Consider the following 21313-nt stretch of genomic DNA (forward strand, 5'->3'; position numbering starts at 1 on the left):
GAACACATATTCATAATATTGATGCCAAAAGATGCAAAGTTGATAATGATAATGCAACATATTTGTGGCACTGCCATTTAGGTCATATTGGTGTAAAGCGCATGAAGAAACTCAATGCAAATGGGCTTCTGGAATCACTTGATTATGAATCATTTGATACTTGCGAACCATTCCTCATGGGCAAAATGACTAAAACTCCGTTCTCCGAAACAGTGGAGCAAGCCAATGACTTATTGGAAATAATACATACCGATGTATGTGGTCCAATGATTGTTGAGGCACGCGGCGGGTATCGTTATTTTCTGACCTTCACACATGATTTGAGCAGATATGGGTATATCTACTTGATGAATCACAAGTCTGAAACATTTGAAAAGGTTCAAAGAATTTCATAGTGAAGTGGAGAATCATCGTAACAAGAAAATAAAGTTTCAATGATTTGATTGCGGAGGCAAATATTTGAGTTACGAGTTTGGCCTTCATTTAAAACAATGTGGAATAGTTTCACAACTCACGCCACGTGGAACACCATAGCTTAATGTGTCCAAACATCATAATTGTACTTTATTAGATAATGGTGTGATCTATGATGTCTCTTACCGATTTACCATTATCGTTTTGGGGTTATGCATTAGAGACAGCTACATTCGCATTAAATAGGGCACCGTCTAAATCCATTGAGATGACACTATGAACTATGGTTTGGAAAGAAACCAAAGATGTTGTTTCTTAAAGTTTGGGGTTGCGATGCTTATGTGAAAAGGTTTCAAACTGGTAAGCTCGAATCCAAATCGGAGAAGTGTGTCCTCATAGGATACCCAAAAGAAACTGTTGGGTACACCTTCTATCAGACTTCCGAAGGCAAGATTTTTCTTGCTAAGAATGGATTCTTTCTAGAGAAGGAGTTTCTCTCGAAAGAAGTGAGTGGGAGGAAATTAGATCTTGATGAGGTAATTGTACCTTCTCTCGAATTGGAAAGTAGCACATCAGTGAAATCCTTTGCCGTGATGCCTACACCAACTAGAGAGGAAGCTAATGATAATGATCATGAAACTTCGGATAAAGTTACTACTGAACCTCGTAGGTCAACCAGAGCATGTTCCACACCCGAGTGGTATGGTAATCATGTTCTGGAAGTCATGTTATTAGACCAGGACGAACCTACGAATTACGAAGAAGCTATGATCAGCCCAGATTCCGACAAATGGCTTGATGCCATGAAATCTGAGATAGGATCCATGTATGAGAACAAAGTGTGGACTTTGGTGGACTTGCCCAATGATCGGCAAGCCATTGAGAATAAATGTATCTTCAAGAGGAAGACGGACGTTGATGGTAGTGTTACTATCTACAAAGCTCGACTTGTCACAAAAGGTGTTTGACAAGTTCAAGGTGTTGACTACGATGAGATTTTCTCACTCGTAGCGATGCTTAAGTCTGTCCGAATCATGTTAGCAATTGCCGCATTTTATGAAAATTGGCAAATGGATGTCAAAACTACATTCCTTAATAGATTTATTAAAGAAGAGTTGTATATGATGCAACCAGAAGGTTTTTTCGATCCTAAAGGTGCTAACAAAGTGTGCAAGCTCCAGCGATCCATCTATGGACTGGTGCAAGCATCTCGGAGTTGGAATATATGCTTTGATAAGGTGATCAAAGCATATGGTTTTATGCAGAATTGCGGTGAAGCCTATATTTACAAGAAAGTGAGTGGGAGCTCTGTAGCATTTCTAATATGATATGTGTATGACATATTGTTGATTGGAAATGATTTACAATTTCTGGATAGCATAAAAGGATACTTCAATAACAGTTTTTCAATTAAAGACCTCAATGAAGTTGCTTATATATTGGGCATCAAGATCTATAGAGATAGATCAAGATGCTTAATTGGACTTTCACAAAGCGCATACCTTGATAAAGTTTTGAAGAAGTTCAAAATGGATCAGTCAAAGAAAGGGTTCTTGCCTATGTTACAAGGTGTGAAGTTGAGTAAGACTCAAAACCCGACCACAACAGAAGATAGAGAGAGAATGAAAGTCATTCCCTATGCCTCAGCCATAGGTTCTATAAAGTATGACATGTTGTGTACCAGACCTATTGTATACCTTGCCATGAGTTTGGCAAGGGGGTACAATAGTGATCTAGGAGTAGATCACTAGACAGCAGTCAAAATTATCATTAGGTACCTAAAGAGGACTAAGGAATGTTTCTCGGTTATGCAGGTGACAAAGTGTTAGCCGTAAAGGGTTATGTCGATGCAAGCTTTGACACAGATCTGGATGACTCTGAGTCCCAATATGGATACATATTGAAAGTGGGAGCAATTAGCTATAGTAGCTCCATGCAAAGCATTGTAGACATAGAAATTTGCAAAATACATACGGATCTGAATGTGGCAGTCCGGTCGACTAAACTTCTCTCACAAGAAAAACATGATCACACCTTAGTACTGTTTGGTTGTTAATCACATAGTGATGTGAACTAGATTATTGACTCTAGTAAACCCTTTGAGTGTTAGTCACATGGCGATGTGAACTACGGGTGTTAATCACATAAAGATGTGAACTATTGGTGTTAAATGACATGACGATGTGAACTAGATTATTGACTCTAGTGCAAGTGGGAGACTGAAGGAACTATGCCCTAGAGGCAATGATAAAGTTGTTATTTTACATTTCCTTATAACATGATAAATGTTTATTATTCATGCTATAATTGTATTAACCGGAAAATTTATACATGTGTGGATATATAGTCAAAACACAGTGTCCCAAGTAAGCCTCTACTAGAATAGGTCGTTGTCGGCATTCTGGGAACGGGGGTCCCCAAACTTGCCTACCTGCGGCCCATGGCGTGGCTGAGCCAGCAGGTCGTACGGCCCGTCTTCATCAACAAGGCATCCAAGACCCTCGCGAGGGGCCAAGCCTCGCGAGGCGGGCGACACAAGACCTCCTCTAGAGCGTCCTGGTCAAGCAGGCTCGCGAGGAGCGGGGATATCAAGGCGGGGCGAACCTCACAAGGCTCTTGTGACATGAACCATGACGATCGACACCAGGCAGGCACTAGGCAGGCGCCAGCGTGCGCAACGTCCTTGTTTCCTCTTTGGTGCAAAGGAGGCAAGCGCAGCTGCACAGTACCGAGGCATCGGGCAAAGGTTGCCATTTCGGTGCAACAAGACCAAGACTAGGAGGACTGCAAGACGGAGGTCATCGTGGAGCCCAAGACGGCGTCACCACCAGAGCTTTATGCAGGCGAAGACTACTTTTGTCAGGATGGCTCGTACTAGCTGTCCCCCTTCAAATTTGCCCGCCATTGTTGGCTCCCTTCCCGCTCGATATTTGGGACAAGGACCAGGGCCTCTATAAGTAGAGCTAGCCACCATAGTAGGGGCACAAACTCATCAGGTCAAGAGATACCCACCAGTTCATACGCACAATAACACCTCACCTCAGGAGGTTGTTCTTCCCTTGTACTGTTCATCATCATCCCAAGAGGCAATCCACCACCACCACACTGGAGTATGGTATTACACCACAACGGTGGCACGAACCAGTATAAACCCTGTGTCTTTCTATGTTGTGAGTTCGTTTAGTTCGTCCGCAAGATCTTAGCGACCTAGAGCGTGGATTGGTAGGAGGGAAAGACTTCACGCGCACCCTAGTGTTTGAACCTTAAGGGTAGCCGGAACCCCACATCCAACATTTGGCACTCCAGGTAGGGGTGCGCAGTTGCTTCCTTTCCGTCAGTCCGTCGCTCCATCATCTCCATGTCGTACGCCCGCCTTGCTCGAGCTGAGCGCCGAGCTGCCCTCGCCGTCCGCGTCGCTCAGACGGCTCCGGTCGGTGGGCCACCTCGTCGTTCTCCGTCCCCTGCCACCAACGCTGCCACCGGTCCGGTGGGGAATGAGCAGCAGGCGTCCTCGCTGCATCCTTTAGTGCGGCAGGACGGCCGCACCACTACTCCATCGCTCACCCCTGCTGGTTCTTCGTCCGACGTGCACCGCGCTCCCATGGAGGCACGGGCCGCGCTCATCGCGGCGAACGAGCTCCTGCATTACAACCCCGTCGACGACCTCTATGAGGAGTGGCTCGACCGCGTCGCTGAGCTTGTCCATGCCGTAGGGGGCTCTCCGATGCCGTCCCACTCTCTGCCTCCCCCTCAACCAGGAGCGGGCGATGGGGCTCATGGCGTGCCTCGGCTGCCTCGACCCCAACACGGCGCCTTGGCACCAAGGCGCGCGCCTCCATGGCATGATCCACCGTGCCCAGCGCCCGCGCGTGAAGAAAGAAGCTGTCAAGAAATCCCGCGGCCGCGAGAAGCTGCATCGGCGCTCCCCGCGCCACCTCGTCAAGACTGCGTACCGTCTGCAGCGGCGCAGCGCGGACCTCGTCAAGACCAAGCTCCACCTCCGAAGCGGACCCCGATGACCACGGCTGGCTGCCGTGCCTTCACCCCTGAGCTGCGTAGCGTCTCCTGGCCAGGCAAGTTCAAGCCAGATCTACCTCCTCGATACGACGACACCGCCGACCCCATAGAGTTCCTGCAGCTCTATGAGCTGAGCATCGAAGCGGCTAACGGCAACGAAAAAGTCATAGCGAACTGGTTTCCCATGGCTATCAAGGACGGGGCCCGCTCCTGGCTCCTGAACCTGCAGCACGGCTCGATCTCCTCCTGGGATGAGATGTGCGACCGCTTCGTCGCCAACTTCTAGAGTACTCGCGACCGCCCACCGGTTGCGGGCGATCTACGCCGCATCAAGCAACAGCCAGGAGAGACCCTCCAGAAGTACATCCAACGCTTCAACAACAACCGCCTCAAGATCCCCAAGATCACGGACGAAGCCATCATCTCCACGTTCTCAGACGGCGCCCGTGACATCAAGATGAAGGAAGAGCTGGCTATCCACGAGGAGCTTTGCACATCTCAGGAGCTATTCAACCTGGCGACCAAGTGCGCAAGAGCTGAGGAGGGGCGCCTCTCTCTCCTTGAGCTTCTAGCTGCAGGAGTGGAGGAGAAGAAGGCCAAGGCCAAGGACGTGAAGCGCCAAGAGACAGTAGTGCTCGTAGCAGAGCCCGACACCAAGCAAGGCAGAGATCAGCCCGAGTCATCCAAGAACGGTCGTCCGTTCTGTGCCTTCCACAACCTGAACACCCACAACACCAGCGACTGCCAAGAGCTCAGAGCCATACGGGAAGGATGCTTCGGTCGACGCCCCGAGCGCAACAACCGGGGCTACGGCCGTGGAGGAGGACGTGCAGGCGGACGCTGGGATGACCGTGGCCTGTGCCAGGAGTGGCGCGACCGGCCTCGTGAGGACCGCTGGCAGGACCAACCTCGCGAGGGCGCCTCGAGGGACCCGCCTCGTGAGGATCGCCCCCACGGCAACGTCGGTCTTCCCCCCTTGCCGCCACCAAGAAGGAACGACGACCACCACCAGGACGAGGGGGATAGGGGCTTCCAGGAGCCGCGTGCGATCGCTTGCATCTTGGGCGGTGCTCAGGCCCCAGCCTCTTAGCGCATCTTCAAACAGTTTGCTCGCGAGGTGAACGCAGTGCTCCCCAAGCTCGAGGCCACACGCCCGCTCGGGTGGTCCCAATGCGCCATCACCTTCGACTCGGCCGACCAGCTCAAGTGTGCAGCCACTGCTGGCACCCTGCCTATGCTATGTTCCTAGTCATCAGCAATGTGCAAGTCACCAAGACTCTCATCGATGGTAGCGTAGGGCGCAGCATCCTATCCGTCGACACATTCGACAACCTCCAAGTGCCCTATGAACAGCTCCAGCCAGCCAAGCCTTTCTCAGGAGTGACTGGCGGTTCCACCACACCGATAGGGCAGGTCCGCCTGCCTGTCACCTTCGGGGAGCGCAAGAACTACCACACTGAGCTCATCGACTTCGACGCCGCGCACATCCGCCTGCCGTACAATGCCATCCTCGGGTATCCAGCACTGTCCAAGTTCATGGCAGTCACTCACCATGGCTACAACGTCCTCAAGATGCCAGGAAGTGGGGGAATCATCACGGTCCCATGTGAAGAAAGGGATGCGGTGTGCTCCCTTGAGCGTGCCTTCCAAGCCGCAGCAGTCGACAACCCTGACAGCAGAAGTGAAGGCCCTCCGGAGACCATCCCTAGGAAGAAGTTGTCGCGCCGCGCAGGACCCCAAGAAGATGGTGTCGCGTCAGGAGCCTCGTCAAGATCAGTGCCCGCTCCAAGGGCGCCTCCCTCCATCGCATAGGAGAGCGCGCCCGGCGCCCTCCTCCGGCAGGGCTCGGGGGCTCTCTCCTGGAGAGCCTTAGACCTGGCCAACCTCATGAGGGAGGCGCTTGGGCACCACTTGGAAGCATGCTTCATGGCACGCTTTCCTCAGGAGAGCACGGGGCAAGGAGTGCCCACCACCCAGGAGTTCATCATCAAGACCACCCAAGAACTACAAGATGCGAGAGCCATGCGTGGTGACAGCCGCTCACCGAGCGCGGCTCACCATCCAGGCGATGGTGCTGAGCTACGCGTTTGCATCGACATCCCAGGGATCAACAGGGCCGCATCTCAGGAACGCTTCTGTCCATCACGTGCGGGCCGCTGTGAGGGTCCACCACACAGCTACGTTCAGATGCCCTTCGGCTTGCCGAGTGTGGCGTCGGCCTATCAGCATAATGTGCGGCAAGTCCTGGCGGCTCAGGAGGCCAGGTCCCACGCCGCTCTGGGGGAGATGGGGACGGTCTTCAGGGAACCTCCCGAGCCCCCAGAGCCTCCCGAGGCTCAGGGTCCCGATGGCTCATGGGGAGCCATTCCTTCAACGCCTCGCTTCAGCTGCACCAACTCTATGTTGGGACCCCGATTCTAAGTCACACCGATCTAGCCTGTAACACCTCATATCACTTTGCGGCCTCACGCACGGTATTCCCACGGGTGTCGCCTTACCATGGCCGGAACCATTTGCGCCTTTTGGCTCCTGTATATGATAGTATCGCTAACATCCATATGACAGAGAACCCGGGCCGACATGGCTAGTCGTGAACCCAAAGCGGTGCTAACCTATGGGGACAGGCATACATGAATCACATCGAGCATGTCGGTCAACAGCATATGAATCCGGGCTGTAGCACTGGGCTAACAGGACTCCGGGGAACCCGGGCTGCAGCAGGCTAGGCATGACTCTGGAAGTCACCGCGTGACATTTCCCCGAAGGGACAGACATAGGAACGAAGTGGAACACATGCCGGCCAGTCAAGTGTTCTGAGCAGTAGTGCTGGGCTAGCAGGACTCCGGTGAACAAGGCTGTAGCGGACTACTATGGCTCAAGGAAGCACTAGACTACATTTCCCATAAGAGAGGCTTCCAAGGACAAACAACTAGATTGTCGGATCCCACACATAGCAATACACATCACACGTACGCATAACATGCAAGTATGTGTTGTACAACATGGCATCACAACATAACGCAAACTCATATAGATAAAGGCTCAGAAGAGCCACATAGCATTAAATACAAACAGGGGTCACATGACCCATCATTCAGAGCATACAAGCAACGGAAGCATTACATGTCTGAGTACAGACAACTACGAAAGAAAAAGGCCGAGGAGCCTGACTATCCACAAGTCCCTCCCAAGGGACCAAGATCGTAGCTGAGGTACAAGCTACTCGTCGAAGTCCAAGTGGTACTACTAGTGAGACAGATGTCTCATCTGCAAAACATAAATAAAGCAAACGTAAGTACAAAGGTACTCAGCAAGACTTACATCAGATCCTATCATACATGCATTTGTAGCAAGAAGGTGAAGTGGGGTTTAGTTGCAGCAAGCCAGCTTTGACTCAGTGGCTATCCTGTTCTACGACAATGAGAAACTTCTTTGAGATGAGGCAGCGCACACGAGTCCACTAAGCACCACATCAATACACTACTATGGATTCATCCTCGTCTCCTGACAAGAAGGCCATCCATAGCACTCACACTTGTCTTGAGCATTTTAGAGTATCCACTTTAAGTTGTCTATGTACCACGTAAGCATCCAAGAAGTCCGTAACCGAGGACACGGCTATTCGAATAGATCATGATAACCCTGCAGGGGTGTACTTCTTCACACACGCTCTCACCACTTATCACCATGTACACATCATGTACCTCGGCAACCTTCAAGCGGAAGCCTGGCGAGGGTGTTGGCCACGACCTGACTAACCACACAAGACTCTAGTCCAGGTTTATCGCCTATTCGGGTTCCATCCGCAAGGAGATCCTGCCGGGGTGTCGCTCACGGCCCCAAACGATATGTGCAGGGTTCTCAAGCCCACCTCGCTGGATGGATCTGCGCTTGGTACACCGTGCCACTTGTGCCTAGTCTGTCCCAAGCCCACCTGGCCGGGTGCTACTTGGTAGACTACTAACACTACCTACAAACACCAGAAACTATTTGCGACTCCTGGACAGAGATCAAGTTGGCTAATAAGTCGAGAGGGGCACTTAAGCATTCCAATGTGTGGTAGTAGCTAGTCATTGGACAACATACACGGAACTCAGTGCTTAAGGACGGTTCCAGTGAGACAAACCACCATGTACTCCTACATGGCCTCTCACCACTACCTTTACCAAATCGTGTTCACACGCTTAACTCTCAGCACCAGAACATACATACCACTCCAATTCATTCCCGATGAATCAGACCTGACACAACTCTAAGCAATAGCAGGCATGGCATGGCAAGAACACAACATGGCTCAATCAACTCCTACACATGCTAGTGGGTTTTAACTATTTACTGTGGCAATGACAGGTCATGCAGAGGAATGGGTTCAACTACCGCAGCATAAAGTAGCAGTTGAATCGTTGTTGTCCTAATGCGATAATGAGAGCAGGAGCGAGAGAGTAGGATTGTATCGGAATGAAAAAGGGGGTTTGCTTGCCTGGTAGATCAATAGGGGGGCACTGCTCCACTGATAGGCACTCTCGAACACTTTCCGGAGCAGGACCTATCGAGAAGGAACGGTGTCAGAAATCAAACACAAGCATATGCAACATTATGATGCATGAACATGGCATGAGTATGTGATGTTGTATGAGCTAATGCAACTAGCTTTTATTTGGATGAAATCCATTTGAACCAAGATTCAAATGCATCTCCAAAATAAGCTCTATATATAAGCCATTTTAGTGTTTCACTTATACAGTATGTATAGATTGGTTTTTCATGCATGAAAATGGTACAGATGGATAGATTGAATTTTTCTGATCATTTTTCATATATAAATTATTTCAATCTGAGCTACGGTTGAATTTCCATGAATTTTTTAAGTTTAGAACATTTTCTGGAATTTCCTGATTTATTTTAATACCAGAAAATGATATATTGCGTCAGCACAGCGTCATGCTTGCGTCAGCAAGTCAACAGCGCTGACCAAGTCAAACTTGACGTGTGGGGTCCACACGTCAGTGACTCAGTTAGTTAATAGGGGGGTTATTTAGTCTAATTAGGATTAGTGGGCGCCGGGCCCACTGGTCAGTGACTAACTAGGTAACTAACCTAGATTAATTAGTGTTTATCTAATACTAACTAAAGATGTCAGGGGGGTGGCCCACGCGTCAGTGACACAAGGGGGAGGGTCAACCCCGGTCAGCGGGTCAAACCCGCCGGCGACTCGACGCCGGCGAGGCCCGAGACGGTGGCGCGGCTCGGAAAATGGCCACAGGGCACGAGCGAGGCTGTTCTTGGGATCGTTGGAGAGCTCTTGCAGGCGCGCGTCTAGTGGTGGTGGAGGCCGGGCCTATGGTGGCCGGAGCCAACGACGGCGAGCAAGTCCGCGGCAGCCGGAGTTCGGTCGAGCTCGGGTTCGAAGCTGCAGTAGGCGTGGCGATGCGGGCGTAGCACCTACGGCCTCTGCGTGGTGCGAGGAGAGGTTTGGACTTGCTGGGGCGACCATTTGGTCACCGGAGCTGCGTCGGCGACGAGCTCAGGCGGCGACAGTCACGGTCATCGGCGAGGCAGCGGCTACGGCATGCAAGCGAGCAAACGGAGAGGGAGAGGAGGAGGAGCAGCTCACAGCGGTCTCGGTGCGCTTGACGGCGAGCTCGGGGATGCACTGAAGACGGCGGGGCGGCGATGGAGATCCACGGCGGCCGGAGATGAAGACGGCGGCGATGGAGGCGCTCCAGGGCCTCCCGAGGCGCGTGGCTCGACAGAGAGCTTCAGGGCGAGGTGGCAGAGCTCGCAGACACGGAGAGAGGACGAGGGGGAGGCGGTGGCTGCGGCAACGATGGCCGGTGGCGACGGCAGCGCTCGGCCGTGAGCGAGAAAGCGAGGGAGAGGAGAGGAGAGGACTAGGGGAGCGAGCGGTGTTCAGGGGGGGTGCGTGGCGTCGTTGGGTGACTCCAGCGGCGAGCGGGGAAGCAGGAGGTGGCCGGCGTGTGCTCGCGCGCGGAGGCCACGCGCGCACGTCCTCCTGGCGGGAGGTGGAGGACGACTGGCATCGCCAGTCGGCTGGGCCGGCTAGAGGAGCTCGGCCGCCAGCTGGGCTGCCTGGCAGGTAAGGCGAGGTGAGCTTTTCTCCATTTTTGTTTTCTTTTCTATTTTCTGGCCTTTGTTTTGATTTAATAAAAATACTAAGTCAAGTTATTTTCTTCTGAAAATTTTTGCAGGGGCCTAAAGGATTATTCCAAAGCCTCTCACCAAAATTCAGAATTATCGGACAATATTATATATATAAAAATATTTATCCAACGCAAATAATTACTGGATTAATTCCAAATGGCCAAAATAAATATTTATGAGCTCCTAAAAATATTGGTTTGAATTTTACCTCTGCCCAATATTTTCCGAGAGAGACATGAACATTTTCTTGGACCCTTTTGGAGCAATTTTTATCTGGGTCATTTCCAGAAATGATTTCTGAGGGTTTTACAAATCCCCATTTCAAATTTAAATGAAATTTAAATGTGATGCACACATGACTAGCTAGCCTAGGTCATACGAGAACTAGGGATGTGACAACTCGCCCCCACTCGGAAGAATCTCGTCCCGAGATTCAGGAGTCGGCAGGAAGAAAGCGGGGTACTCAAGTCGAAGACGATCTTCACGCTCCCAAGTAGCTTCTCTCTTGGAATGATGAGACCACTGAACCTTGAGAAACTTGATGTTATGACGTCGGGTGACACGCTCTGCTTGATCAAGGATGCAAACAGGGTACTCTCGATAAGTGAAGTTATCTTGGAGATCAAGTGTTTCGTGGTCCACTCCGCGGATGGGATCCGAGAAGCAACGCCTGAGTTGAGAGACGTGGAAGACATCATGTACTCGAGAAAGATGTGGGGGTAGTTCCAACTGGTAGGCAACCTCTCCTCGTTTAGTGAGAATGCGAAAAGGACCAATGTACAAGGAGCCAACTTGCCTTTGATACTTAAACGATGGGTACCCTTCAAGGGAGTAACCCGAAGATAAGCCTTGTCGCCAACTTCATAAGCCACTTCCTTATGACGACGGTCATACTGGCTCTTTTGACGAGATTGGGCTGTTTTCAAATTCTCACGAATGACGTGAACTTGCTCTTCTACCTCCTGGATCATATCTGGTCCAAAGAATTGTCTTTCACCGGTTTCTGACCAGTTCAAAGGTGTTCGACATCTTCGTCCATACAGAACCTCAAAAGGAGCTTTCTTGAGGCTGGATTGGTAGCTATTGTTATAAGCAAACTCGGCGAAGGGAAGACACTTCTCCCAATCCATACCGAATGAGATAACACAAGCTCTAAGCATGTCTTCAAGAATTTGGTTGACCCTTTCCACCTGACCACTTGATTGAGGGTGGAAAGCGGTACTGATGGAAAGATGGGTGCCCATAGCAGTTTGGAAACTCTCCCAGAAATGAGAAGTGAAAAGACTACCACGGTCTGAATTGATCTCTAGTGGAACACCATGAAGTGACACTATTCGAGAAATATATAAGTCAGCGAGCTGACTAGCAGTGATACTCTCTCGAACGGGTAGGAAGTGAGCCACTTTGGAAAGACGATCAATGACTACGAAGATAGCATTATTCCCTCTCTTGGTCCTGGGAAAGCCGGTGATGAAGTCCATACCAACTTTATCCCATTTCCACTCAGGAATAGCTAAAGGTTGAAGGGTGCCAGCAGGCCTTTGATGCTCTGCCTTAACGCGACGACAAACGTCATAGTTAGCAATGAACTGAGCAATTTCTCTCTTCATCCTAGTCCACCAGAACCTCTGGCGTAGGTCCTGATACATCTTAGTACTACCGGGATGAATCATGAGAGGGGATTCATGTGTCTCCTTAAGAATCAATTCTCGCAGATGTTGATTCTTGGGAATCACCAAGCGATTCTCAAAGAAAACAACACCTCGATCATCCATAGAGAAACAACCACCAACTCCCTTCTTAATGTTTCTCTTGATGCGGATAACACCCCTATCAAACTTCTGATCAGTAATGATCTGATCCTCAAGGGTAGGTTTCGCCACCAAGGTAGAAAGGAATCCGTGAGGAGCAATGTGAAGGTTAAGCTTAGATAATTCCTCATGGAGAAATGGCTGGCCCTGTTGCAACATGAGATTGTTGCAATAGGACTTACGACTTAGCGCATCAGACATGACATTCCCATTGCCTGGGGTGTAGGTAATCCCAAAGTCGTAATCTGAGATCAACTCCAACCAACGTCTTTGCCTAAGGTTCAAATCTGGTTGGGTGAAGATATACTTGAGACTCTGGTGGTCGGTGTAAATCTCGCAACGTTTACCGAGAAGGTAATGTCGCCATGTCTTAAGTGCATAGACTATGGCTGCAAGCTCTAGATCATGTGTAGGATAATTCTCCTCATGTGGATGCAACTGTCGAGATGCATAGGCAATCACATGGAGATCTTGCATAAGAATGCAACCTAGTCCCTATCATGAGGCATCACAATAGATAACAAAGTCCTTAGTGAAGTCCGGTGGCACAAGTATGGGAGCAGAAGTCACGCGTCTTTTCAGTTCCTGAAAACTGTGCTCACACTGTGGGGACCACTCAAACTTTTTATCTTTCTTGAGAAGTTCCGTGAGAGGTTTGGCCACTTTGGAGAAGTTCTCAACGAAGCGGCGACAATAACTGGCTAGGCCAAGGAAACTCCTAACTTGCTTAACTGTTTCAGGCGGAGTCCAATCAAGAACGGACTGAACTCTTTCGAGATTGACAGCAATGCGCTTACCAGAGATTACGTGGCCGAGATAGGTCACTTCTGGCAACCAAAATTCGCACTTGGAGAACTTGGCATAAAGGTGGTGCTCTCTGAGTTTTTCTAACACAAGTCTAAGATGTTCGGCATGCTCTTCCTCGTCTTCGAGTAAATAAGGATATCATCGAGGTAAACCACGATGAACTTATCTAAGTATTCCATGAAGATTGAGTTCATCAAGCGAGAGAAAGTAGCTCGAGCGTTGGTTAGACCAAAGGACATGACGGTGTACTCGTACTGACCATAACGAGTGACAAAAGCCGTCTTAGGAATGTCCCCATTTCTGATCTTGATTTGGTGGTAGCCTAACCTCAAATCCATCTTGGAAAAGACTGAGGATCCAGCGAGCTGATCATACAGATCGTTGATCCTGGGGAGCGGATACTTGTTCTTTATTGTGACCAAATTAACGGGACGATAATCTACAACCATTCGGTCTGTACCATCCTTCTTATTGACAAAGAGGACGGGGCAAGCCTAGGGAGAAGAACTAGGACGGATGAAACCCTTTTGCAAGGATTCAACGAGTTGTTTCTTAAGCTCGGCTAGCTCTAAGGGTGCCATCTTGTAAGGTCTCCTAGAAATTGGGGCGGTTCCGGGGATAAGATCTATAACAAACTCTACATCTCTGTCAGGTGGAATACCTGGCAGTTCCTCTAGAAAGACATCCGGAAAGTCGCGGACTACCCGGATATCTTCAAGGTCAGGAAGAGGGCTGGCATTTAGAGAATATAGTTGACGCCTTGCAATTTTGGTGGAGACAGTGACTATCTTGCCAGAGGGGTGTGTGAGCTGAACAGACCTGCTGTAACAGTCAATCTTGGTATAATGAGCTTTCATCCAGTCCATACCCAAGATGATGTTAATATCTGAAAACTTGAGGGATATCAAGGAAGCTAGAAATACAAGTCTGTCAACATGTATTTCATTGCCATAACTTATCCTAGAAGTTTGCCACTTGGATCCAGGAGTTTGAATGAGTAGTGGGGAGGGCATATCACAAAATGACATGTCGTGCAAATGGGCATAACTTTCGGAAATGAAGGAGTGAGATGCCCCGGTATCGAATAGAACCGAAGATGGGTGACAGTTGACAAGGAGTGTACCAAGAACGACATCTGGATCATCATGAGCGTCTTTAGCTAAGACGTGATGCACACGTCCAAGTTCAGTGGGAGCTGACTTGGCACTGATCATCTGGTGTGAAGCCTTACTACCACGGCCAACAGACTTCTTGGGCTGGGGTGGAGCAACACGGGTCTGAGTGCAAATACGGGCAATGTGGCCTGGCTCTCCGCACTTGTAACAAATCTTTGAGGTAGGACAATGACCCGCATTGACAAGTGGTCTACCAATAGGCATGGGTGTAGCATATGGTTGAACTGGGTAAGGTGCCACACAAGAAGGCCTTGGTGTATAACCGGGTGGAAGAGCAGAGTTCGGAACCCAAATCCGGCGCTTCTGAGAACTAGAACCGGAGGAAGAACCCAAATCATGGGTGTGCTTACGAGATTCCTCGTAGGTGAGTTGAGCTGTCTCTGCATTAATGCCCTTGTTCACAAGAGCGTGGAATGTATTGCAATGATGCAAGTGGAGATCACGACGCAACTTGGGGTTGAGACCCTTCCGGAACCTAGCCTGCTTCTTGGCATCTGTGGACACTTCTTCGGTAGCATAGCGGGCAAGGTTCTCAAATTCTCTACTATAAGCATCAACAGCCATCTTACTCTGGGTGAAACTACAAAACTCTTCTCTCTTGCGGTCAACGAGAGCCTGAGGGATGTGATGCTCGCGAAAAGCCTCAATGAAATCTCTCCAGGTGGGTATCTTGCCAGCTGGAAGCATAGCCTCATAGTTCTGCCACCAAATACTAGCAGGACCTTCCAGGTGATAAGCAGCATAGGTGACCTTGTCACCTTCAGCTATGTTCATAGAACGCAACTTGTGTGTGATACTACGGAGCCAGTCATCCGCATCAAGTGGTTCAATGGAATGATGGAAGGTAGGTGGTTTCAGGCCAATGAAGTCCTGAATGGACACAAACTCTTTGTGCTGCTGGGAGGTGTTCTCCTCAATACGTGCTAGCAAGCGGTTAGACTCACGCTTGTTCCTATCCATCTCTAGCATGAACTCTGCCAACGAGGACTGATCGGGAGGATCCTCATCCCTACCATCTACGTGGTTCCATCTACGAGCAATAGAACTTCGGTTAACCGGCAACATCCTGAAGAACGAAACCAAGGAAGACAAGGATGGATTCAGCATCAACTATAGGTTGCAGAGGGTAGCACAAGAATTTAGTATCTCTCAAACTCTTAGAACAATTTCGGCAGCATAACGGCAGTAGAATGCTCAAAATGAAACATTCTGCAAAGACAGGTAGCACCAACCTCAACATCATCACTCAAGGTTCAAAAATATTACTAAACAGGCTACACCGGAAATACTCGAACTGGGATTTGACTCAGATTAACCAATCCTAAGAAACTACGGAGTAGTAACACATGATCCTAATAGACAGAAGAGGAAGCCTAGCTCCTTAACCCCGTAGGAAAGATAGGATGACTCAGATCAGAAGGCATGAGGTATAGGGAGTAAAAAGAGCCTTACGTTCCCTTCCACAATCAATTCCCTTACATAACTAAAGAATTTCTAGACTCAACTTCGACCAGGTTGGCTTGGAAATCCTACAGGCAGTCAGGCTCTGATACCAAAGCTGTCGGGATCCTGATTCTAAGTCACACCGATCTAGCTTGTAACACCTCATATCACTTTGCGGCCTCACGCACGGTATTCCCATGGGTGTAGCCTTACCATGGCCGGGACCATTTGCGCCTTTTGGCTCCCGTATATGATAGTATCGCTAACATCCATATGACAGAGAACCCGGGCCGACATGGCTAGTCATGAACCCAAAGCGGTGCTAACATATGGGGACAGGCATACATGAATCACATCGAGCATGTCGGTCAACAGCATATGAATCCGGGCTGTAGCACTGGGCTAACAGGACTCCGGGGAACCCGGGCTGTAGCAGGCTAGGAAGGACTCCGGAAGTCACCGTGTGACATTCCCCCGAAGGGACAGACATAGGAACGAAGTGGAACACATGCCGGCCAGTCAAGTGATCTGAGCAGTAGTGCTGGGCTAGCAGGACTCCGGTGAACCGGGCTGTAGCGGACTACTATGGCTCAAGGAACCACTAGACTACATTTCCCCATAAGAGAGGCTTCCAAGGACAAACAACTAGATTGTCGGATCCCACACATAGCAATACACATCACACGTACGCATAACATGCAAGTATGTGTTGTACAACATGGCATCACAACATAACGCAAACTCATATACATAAAGGCTCAGAAGAGCCACATAGCATTAAATACAAACAGGGGTCACATGACCCATCATTCAGAGCATACAAGCAACGGAAGCATTACATGTCTGAGTACAGACAACTACGAAAGAAAAAGGCCGAGGAGCCTGACTATCCACAAGTCCCTCCCAAGGGACCAAGATCGTAGCTGAGGTACAAGCTACTCATCGAAGTCCAAGTGGTACTACTAGTGAGACAGATGTCTCATCTGCAAAACATAAATAAAGCAAACGTGAGTACAAAGGTACTCAGCAAGACTTACATCAAATCCTATCATACATGCATTTGTATCAAGAAGGTGAAGTGGGGTTTAGTTGCAGTAAGCCAGCTTTGACTCAGTGGCTACCCTGTTCTACGACAATGAGAAACTTCTTTGAGATGAGGCAGCGCACACGAGTCCACTAAGCACCACATCAATACACTACTATGGATTCATCCTCGTCTCCTGACGAGAAGGCCATCCATAGCACTCACACTTGTCTTGAGCATTTTAGTGTATCCACTTTAAGTTGTCTATGTACCACGTAAGCATCCAAGAAGTCCGTAACCGAGGACACGGCTATTCGAATAGATCATGATAACCCTGCAGGGGTGTACTTCTTCACACACGCTCTCACCACTTATCACCATGTACACGTCATGTACCTCGGCAACCTTCAAGCGGAAGCCTGGCGAGGGTGTCGGCCACGACCTGACTAACCACACAAGACTCTAGTCCAGGTTTATCGCCTATTCGGGTTCCATCCGCAAGGAGATCCGGCCGGGGTGTCGCTCACGGCCCCAAACGATATGTGCAGGGTTCCCAAGCCCACCTCGCCGGATGGATCTGCACTTGGTACACCGTGCCACTTGTGCCTAGTCTGTCCCAAGCCCACCTGGCCGGGTGCCACTTGGTGGACTACTAACACTACCTACAAACACCAGAAACTATTTGCGACTCCTGGACAGAGATCAAGTTGGCTAATAAGTCGAGAGGGGCACTTAAGCATTCCAATGTGTGGTAGTAGCTAGTCATTGGACAACATACACGGAACTCAGTGCTTAAGGACGGTTCCAGTGAGACAAACCACCATGTACTCCTACATGACCTCTCACCGCTACCTTTACCAAATCGTGTTCACACGCTTAACTCTCAGCACCAGAACATATCATACCACTCCAATTCATTCCCGATGAATCAGACCTGACACAACTCTAAGCAATAGCAGGCATGGCATGGCAAGAACACAACATGGCTCAATCAACTCCTACACATGCTAGTGGGTTTTAACTATTTACTGTGGCAATGACAGGTCATGCAGAGGAATGGGTTCAACTACCGCAGCATAAAGTAGCAGTTGAATCGTTGTTGTCCTAATGCGATAATGAGAGCAGGAGCGAGAGAGTAGGATTGTATCGGAATGAAAAAGGGGGTTTGCTTGCCTGGTAGATCAACAGGGGGGCACTGCTCCACTGATAGGTACTCTCGAACACTTTCCGGAGCAGGACCTATCGAGAAGGAACGGTGTCGGAAATCAAACACAAGCATATGCAACATTATGATGCATGAACATGGCATGAGTATGTGATGTTGTATGAGCTAATGCAACTAGCTTTTATTTGGATGAAATCCATTTGAACCAATATTCAAATGCATCTCCAAAATAAGCTCTTTATATAAGCCATTTTAGTGTTTCACTTATACAGCATGTATAGATTGGTTTTTCATGCATGAAAATGGTACAGATGGATAGATTGAATTTTTCTGATCATTTTTCATATATAAATTATGTCAATCTGAGCTATGGTTGAATTTCCATGAATTTTTGAAGTTTAGAACATTTTCTGGAATTTCCTGATTTATTTTAATACCAGAAAATGATATATTGCACCAGCACAGCGCCATGCTTGCGTCAGCAAGTCAACAGCGCTGACCAAGTCAAATCTGACGTGTGGGGTCCACACGTCAATGACTCAGTTAGTTAACAGGGGGGTTATTTAGTCTAATTAGGATTAGTGGGTGTCGGGCCCACTGGTCAGTGACTAACTAGGTAACTAACCTAGATTAATTAGTGTTAATCTAATACTAACTAAAGATGTCAGGGGGTGGCCCATGCGTCAGTGACACAAGGGGGAGGGTCAACCCCGGTCAACGGGTCAAACCCGCCGGCGACTCGACGCCGGCGAGGCCCGAGACGGCGGCGCGGCTCGGAAACAGCCACAGGGCACGAGCAAGGCTATTCTTGGGATCGTTGGAGAGCTCTTGCAGGCGCGTGTCTAGTGGTGGTGGAGGCCGGGCCTATGGTGGCCGGAGCCAACGACGGTGAGCAAGTCCGCGGCGGCCAGAGTTCGGTCAAGCTCGGGTTCGAAGCCGCAGTGGGCGTGGCGATGCGGGCGTAGCACCTACGGCCTCTGCGTGGTGCGAGGAGAGGTTTGGACTTGCTGGGGCGACCATTTGGTCACCGGAGCTGCGTCGGCGACGAGCTCAGGCGGCGACGGTCACGGTCATCGGCGAGGCAGCGGCTACGGCATGCAAGCGAGCAAACGGAGAGGAAGAGGAGGAGGAGCAGCTCACAGCGGTCTCGGTGCGCTTGACGGCGAGCTCGGGGATGCACTGAAGACGGCGGGGCGGCGATGGAGATCCACGGCGGCCGGAGATGAAGACGGCGGCGATGGAGGCGCTCCAAGGCCTCCCGAGGCGCGTGGCTCGACAGAGAGCTTCAGGGCGAGGTGGCAGAGCTCGCAGACACGGAGAGAGGGCGAGGGGGAGGCGGTGGTTGCGGCAAAGGTGGCCGGTGGCGACGGCAGCGCTCGGGCGTGAGCGAGAAAGCGAGGGAGAGGAGAGGAGAGGAATGGGGGGAGTGAGCGGTGTTCAGGGGGGTGCGTGGCGTCGTCGGGTGACTCCAGCGGCGAGCGGGGAATCAGGAGGTGGCCGGCGTGTGCTCGCGCGCGGCGGCCATGCGCGCGCGTCCTCCTGGCGGGAGGTGGAGGACGACTGGCATCGCCAGTCGGCTGGGCCGGCTAGAGGAGCTGGGCTGCCAGGCAGGTAAGGCTAGGTGAGCTTTTCTCCATTTTTGTTTTCTTTTCTATTTTCTGACCTTTGTTTTGATTTAATAAAAATACTAAATCAAGTTATTTTCTTCTGAAAATTTTTGCAGGGGCCTAAAGGATTATTCCAAAGCCTCTCACCAAAATTCAGAATTATTGGACAATATTTTATATATATAAAAATATTTATCAAACGCAAATAATTACTGGATTAATTCCAATGGCCAAAATAAATATTTATGAGCTCCTAAAAATATTGGTTTGAATTTTACCTCTGCCCAATATTTTCAGAGAGAGACATGAACATTTTCTTGGACCCTTTTGGAGCAATTTTTATCTGGGTCATTTCCAGAAATGATTTCTGAGGGTTTTACAAATACCCATTTCAAATATAAATGAAATTTAAACGTGATGCACACATGACTAGCTAGCTTAGGTCATACCAGAACTAGGGATGTGACACTCTACCTCGTCTACAGGACCAGGTGACATCTTCCAAGTCCATTTAAGCTGGGAGCGCCCCTCGGGCTCCATTATTCCCAGGCCACATGGGTCCGTCCATGTGGCATGTATCCCTTTTGCTATGTCTTTAGCTTACCTTGTTGGGGGCGCCCCTCGGACTGCATCATCCCCACGCCGCTCGGGCCAGACCCGGTGGCATGTATCTTCCTGCATTTATCCAAGTCGATCTGCTCTTCATGCTTAACCTGCCAACTGCTATCACCTGCTTGATCATCGCCTCCCTCGAGGCCTCTACACAGGCACGGCGCTAGTGCATGGGTCTGTCCCTGCCACGACCGACAAATCTGAGTGGTTGAGCTGTGGCTCGCGGCACGCGCCGTGCACGTCACCTCACCAGGCCCTCAGTGCCTTCACTTCATCCGGACCAACCAGCGGCGGTAACGACAAACCATGTTTCTTCTTATGTCTGTCCATAGAGACCCCGCGGGAAGGTTAGCAGGCGGCATCGCGAGTCTCCTTTTTTCTGGTGCGATTCGCTTGCGCGTTAAAAGGGGGGCTCCTGAGCATCGCGACTCTGGAGCTCTTACTGGCTCTCCAGCCCTCACCCCCTGACCTTGACCATGGCATCGCGACCTGGCATACCAGTGGCGGCTGAGCTCGTGCGAGGGCTGGGACCTGAGGACGTAGAGCACTAAAAAGAGCTCGGGAGAAGGAAAACTCGTATGGACTGACCTAGCTATGTCGCGTAAGTTGGCGCGTAGCCCTAACGCAACATCAGGAATCACCGCAAAGTCAGCAAGATAAGTCTCGCCCTCGGATCGGCTAAATAATTGGGCCGAGTAGTCGCTCACACCATGCTGCGACCCCGTTGCAGCCAAGTCATCTTCCTTTCTTTCCTTACCATGGCCGCTTGGGCGCTAAGGGGGACCTCCTAAGCATCGTGCCTCAGGGGCCCTTACTGGTCCTCGGGCCGTGCACCTCCTAGCCTTTACCATGGCATCGCGACCTGGCATACCAGCGACGGCTGTAGCTGCCTTGGGACCGGGACCCGTGAGCGTAGAGCAACAAGCTATCGCAAGGAAAGAAAGGGGGGACCGAGCCTTAACGGGACACGCGTTCATCAAATCTTCATAACGAGGAAGATAAGTACAAAGGCATTGCAGATCCTTACATGCCCCCACGGGGTAATTCATGATTCTTCGCAGGACACAAAAGCTGAT

The sequence above is a fragment of the Triticum dicoccoides genome, chromosome 1A (assembly GCF_002162155.2).
Source record: "Triticum dicoccoides isolate Atlit2015 ecotype Zavitan chromosome 1A, WEW_v2.0, whole genome shotgun sequence".
NCBI lineage: Eukaryota > Viridiplantae > Streptophyta > Magnoliopsida > Poales > Poaceae > Triticum > Triticum dicoccoides.